Here is a 5,938-nt window from a genome sequence, read left to right on the forward strand (position 1 = left end):
CATAACTTCCAGGGGGTTCTGGGCAAAAACTAGGGACCTAAATGTAATTAAAGCATAGACTCAGGGTCTAACACGCTAAAACCTTAGGGCTGGACGGCGGGTTCAAAATCCAAAGAGCTCAGGGGCCTAAACGAATAAAACAGGGCCTAACTGTAAATATTTCCGAACGGCACAGGAGCGCGGGTTGATTCTAGGAAAAGCCGGGGGCTCTTTAGCAAAATGACAAGGCCGAACCGGTACGCGCGTTTCTCACCCATCGGATTCAGATCCGACGCTCCTGATTCCCTCTTCCCTCAGATCTAATACAGCGCGCTAGATCTAGGACGGACGGCTCAGATTTCAAACAAGGGCAAACCGGTATCTCTTAATGAGGATCGTTGGATCGCGATCCGGCAGCTCTGATCTACCTCGGCTCGATCTAATCCTGTCCGCTCGCCTCGCATCCTACGGCTCGGGCAAATGAGCACCCGGGGCGGCGGCGTGGTCGCCGGATCTCGGCTCCCGTGGCGGTGCTTCGCTGGCGTTGGCCGATCTTGGCCGTTCGGCCTCCATCCGGGACGAGGTCAAGCCCTGGAGGTAGAGCACGACGTGGTGAACTCATCTAGGCGCTCAAGGAGGTGAATTAGGGCTCGATTCGGTGCTCCCCACGGCGAGGGCGGCGCTAGCTCACGGCATCGGGGGAAGCTCGTTCACGCAGAGGGAGAGAGGAAGTGAGAAGGGGCACGGCGCGATCCTTACCACCCCAGGGTGTTACGGCGGCGGTCAGAGGCCGAAGATCGGTGGTGTCGGGGTCGAATCGCGGCGGCGCAAGGTGGATTGGCGGCGGCGCACTCCCGGCTCCGAGCGACGGCACGGCGGCGCAGGGGTACGGGGTAGTTGGGCGATGCAGTGGCGGCTGAGGGGGAGCGTGAAAGAGCTGCAGGCTAAGAAGGGTGGGGCGGTCCTCGGCGTGCGGGTCGTTCATGCAACGGCCCCTGCGCCTCCCGCGGATGCATTGCGGCTTGACCCGATCTGAGCACTGCGCGCTTCTAGAAGAGGGAGAGGGCGTAGGCGTGGCTGATCAGCGGGCCCGAGGTGCGGTGGAGCGGGGCCACGGTAGTGGCCGAGCGGCCGGGCCGGCGGGGAAGGAAAAGAGAGGAGGGGGAATCGGGTGCTGGAAGGAAGAAGAAGGGGAAGCACCGACAGGTGGGGTCGGGCGGCCAGTGAGAGAAAAGAGGGGGCGCGGCTTGGGCTGAGGGACAGGGGAAAACTGGGCCGGCGTGGCTGCCGGGCCGTGCGTGGAAGAGGAGAGAGGGGAGTGGGCCGGCGTGGCCCCTGCGGAAGAAAAGAGGGGGAAGGGGAGGGATGGGCCGAGCCAAAAGGTTTGGGGCTGCTTTCCTCCTTTCTTCTTTTCCTTTTTCTCTTCTACACTCAAATCATTCAAACAAATCCATATGAATTCAAATAAATTTGAATTCAAACCCTATAAACTCAACACAATTAAAACAATGCGCCAGCATGAATGCACAAGCAAGTTGATCCTATAATAAATTTTATTTCCTTGTGTTATAAAATTACTTTAAATGCAAGATAAATTAGGGAAAACCCTGGAAATTTTATTTAAGCCTAAATAATTTCATTAAAATTAGGGAAAATTACATTAGGGTGTTACACCCTACGTCTAGTTGGGGGTCGGTCGGATGTATTGCTTGAGCCCAGATGCTCGTGAGAGTTAGGGAGTTACAAGCTTTCGGGTGGACGATGAATCTCTTGGATTTCGATCTCCTTCGGTCCCCTTTCCTAGGTGGCTGACCTCCTTTTTATAGTCAAGGGGGTCTCCTTTACAGGGGAACTAAGGGTAGAAAAAGAGAGGTAGAGAGAGAGAGTTCCTAGCCCCTCCGGTCGGGGTCGTCAGCTCTGTCAGTCGGAATCCTCGGGCGGACACCGTCCAAGTCCTATCTGGCAGAGTGGCCGTCGCGTTCCGTCCCTGTGCGTCGTGTTCCGTCGGTCGGTAGATGGGCGTGCGCTGATAAGTATGGTATGGTAGTCACGCCCCGTCCCTAGTGCCACGCGCTGTCACTCTGTCATGACGGAGGCGTGTCCGTCATGTCATGATGATGTTGCGCCCCGTCCCTTCGTGAGAACAAGTAGGTGGAATAGTGTCCCTCTACTGTGGCAACAAGGGGACTGTAGCCCCTGTGGAGAGGATGGTTGGCCTTGTATGGCAAGTTGACTCCGGCGTCCGCCCTTATCCTCAGCACCTCCCCAGGACTGTCAATGCGCAAGGCCTAGCCGATCCCCGACCTCGTCAGTCGGGGGCAGCTACACATGTACGGCGGAGTCTGGTCGGCCTCTTAGTTCAGGACCATAGTACGGACCCAGCCCCCAGTCGTTCCTCGGTCGGGGACGCGGATCGAGGCTCCTGCCGACCGGTCGGCCGGTCGGGACCATGGGTCTAGGCGGTCTGGAGAAAATTACGGTCCAAGAGGGCAGTCATTTGATCCATATGCGGTTTTAAACTATCCAAAGTGATAGCGAGAAGTGTGCCTGCTGGGGACCCGGGTCCCTGAACCCATCGGAAGGTGTCGAGCGAAGACTAAGAGGTGAAGATTCGGGAGCGAAGGTGTCGAGAGAACTGGATCAAAAGACTTAGAAGCCGCGAGGCCGTCGGGCGTGAGGAAGCGATGCGCACGGGCACGGGCCTCAATCCGCTCAACGGACCACAGCGCACGTGCAAGCCCACGGTCGAGAGAGCTTGCGTCACTGAGAGCACAGTACCCTAATAGATTCTAGAGGATGCATTTTGCCGAGAGGGGTTTTGCAGTAACTTAACCGAGCTCCCGGGCCTATAAATAGAAGAGCACTATGCCGTTTGTAACCAGATCATTTTTAACAGAGCTCGTGGGCATGCCGTGTTCCATACGTGATCTTCTGTGTTGTTTCTTCCTGTTGAATTCAGGTGCCGTGTTCCATACGTGAGCTCGTGGGCATGCCGTCATGGGCACGGCGACAGGGGCGCGCTAGGGTAGTGGAAAGGTGAGCAGGTTAGGGACCTGAACTCGTGATATCATGAAAGAGAGATAACTTAGGAAAATAGTAGATTGATAAATAGAGTGCATATATAGTACGGGTACATATATAGAAGATCCTAGGATTGGTTTATAGAAAGTACCAAAGTGCCGCGCCGCACGCTCCTCCCTCCACCTGCAGCACGGCCCGCCGCCCGCTCCCGCCTGCTTGCCGCCGGCCATCAATTTCGTCGGCCCATTGCCAACTTTAATTCCTTTGCCGCAGCCGCGTTTGCTCGAGCCGTCGATCCCAGCACACTTTATCAATTGCCTGCAATAGCAGTCGCGTTTGCTCGAGCCGTTGATCCCAGCACACTTTATCCCTTCCGCCTCCGCCCGCTGAAGCTGGAGAAGAGCTCGTGCTTCTCCTGCGTCGTCCGGTGTGCTGACTCACATTCACATCGCTCTCCTCGCCACCGACCTGCGCTCGCCCGACGGGTTGCCGCTGCCCGCTCTCCCTGCCGTAGCCTCAACCTCCCGTGGCTCTTCCACTCCTCATCTCCCCTTCCCTTCACTCCCTGCTCTCCTACCCGTCGCTTATCCCCTCCACCAGAAAAGATTTATCAGATTGAGCCTCGCTGTAGCCCAAATCGAGTTCCTCCTTGATAACTTCATCTTTCCCCACCCAGAACCATGTTGTCATGACCCAAAGTTAATGAACATGATCAAAAAATTAAACAACATCATCATGAGCATCATCCAAGCATAATATAGCATCATGTGCTTGTGATTGGCTTGAGTTAATTAAATTTCTTGCCTTGTTTAAGAGAGGGTTGTGAAGAAAGTTTAAATTTTGCTAAGTAGCTATGCTCCCAAAACTTTTATTTATATATTATATTTCAAATGGTGAATTTTTAATATTTTTTTCGAAATTTTTTTATGTTTATCCCGAGCCATAAAATTCTTGGAAATTTTGAAAACTGCAGTTTTGTTTGAATTTTTATGACCAATATTTAATAGCTTTTTCAGTTTTTATTATTTCACTATGTTCTTAGTGATTTGATCTTGCTCCAGTAAATGTTTCGTAATTTTTGGAGCTCAGAAAGTATAAGTTTTTAAATTTAGAATTTAAATCATTGTTTTCCTTTATTTTTTCACTCGCCCGGGCCCACCCGTCAGTCCCCCACCTCCGCGCTCCCCGCGCCCCGGCCTCGCCCGTTGGCCAGCCGCGTGGGTGCCGTCGGCTGCTGGATCGGCCAGCGTGGCCGCGGAGCGACGCTACCCCGGCCGCTCGCACTTCGCCCCCCCCCCCCCCCCTCTTTCACTCCAGGGCCATTTCTCCTCCCCCGCGAAACCCTAGCCTCCACACTCCATCGCCGCCTTCTTCCTCCTCTCCACCAGCCGCCGCGATTCACCGCCATCGGTGAGTCCCCGCCCAATCCCGCGCGCGCGTAGCACCTCCTGCACCTCCTCGCTCGACCCCAGCTCTCACCGGCGTCCTTTTCCCCTCGCAGGAACCCCTCGGTGTCCACCCCGCTGCGCCGCCACTCTTCGCCGTGCCACCGCCCGACGCCTTGCTCCGACAATCGGTGCCGCAGGTGAGCACCCCCGCAACGCCAGGCCCCTCACGCGCACACCGCCCCCGCCCCGCTCGCGCTCGGGGCTGCGCCCAATCACCGGCCGCCGCGACGCCGCACTGCGCACGCGCGTTCGCGCGCGGACCGTATCGTGGGTGCGCTCTGGCTGCGCCCCCATGGCGAGTCAAGGCCAGCGGCCGGCCTTGACTCAGCCCGGGCCTGCTTGGCCTCCTGGGCCCTCTTCTCGGCGCCTGGGAGCGCCAGATCCGGGTGGCCATAGCACTTTTCAGGGTTTTTGGTTTTGTTTTATTGAGCTGTGAACCTGTAAATTGCATAACAAATTGTGTAGGCCTCCAAAAATTGTGAAACTTATTTTGTTTGGTTCCTAGGTGATAACTCTGCATATAAAAATTGTTGTTGTGCATGTTAATATCCTGTACACTTAATCATGATTAATCTTTTCCAAAGAAATTAAATTGCTTGATAAATGATAGGATGCTCTGAAAATACCAAATTAAATCTTGTTGGAACCCTGGTGAAATGTTCTATCTGGAGGTATAACTTGTGCAAATGAATTTATGCTGTTTAATGGGATTTTACTGTGCTTAATTATTTTCTGCCTGCAAGCTTGTTTAACTCATAACTTTTGTTTGAAAGGTGATAAAATATCAAAACCACTTTTGTTAGCTTTGTTTTCATGTCTATTTTTCCTGATAATTTCTTGGGAATTTATATAAATGTTTAACACATCTTTTAATATTTAACTTGTTTAGAGTAGCTGAAAATTGGGAATTGCATAAGTAATGCTAATAAAATTATTTTGCTGCAAATCCAACTCCCATGAGTTCCTTAGGATGTCCCCTGTATGTAAAAATTAAACCTTGATTTATGCTTGCTACATGAATTGTTTTGAGCAATCCTCATTTCGGTCTTTATGTTTAGGAGCGTAGTCGGCGAGCGTTCATGTGCTTCTTTGTTAAGTGTGATATTCATTCCTCATTTCATCATATCATTTTCATATCATCAATATCATGCTAATGCATACATTTCATTCATACATTCTAGTGACCGAAACTTCGGAGAACGAGCCCGTTGAGCCCGTCGAGATCGTCAAAACCGAGCCGGGAGTGGAATTCATTGTCAAGCCAGAAGAAAACCAAGGCAAGCAGCTAATCATCATTCCTTGACCCACTTAACTTGATTGGATTTAGTTATCTCACTCGGGTATATGTGTTTATGCTAAATATTATCTATTGCATCATCGATCCTATTTTCATACATTGACCTCCCTTGCTTTTATTTATCCATGTTTTGACACTTGTAGTTAGTAACTAGTCAATTGAATAAATGCTTAGCCATGCTTAGAGTTGATTC

Source organism: Panicum hallii, chromosome 2, assembly GCF_002211085.1.
Source record: "Panicum hallii strain FIL2 chromosome 2, PHallii_v3.1, whole genome shotgun sequence".
In the NCBI taxonomy this organism is placed as follows: domain Eukaryota; kingdom Viridiplantae; phylum Streptophyta; class Magnoliopsida; order Poales; family Poaceae; genus Panicum; species Panicum hallii.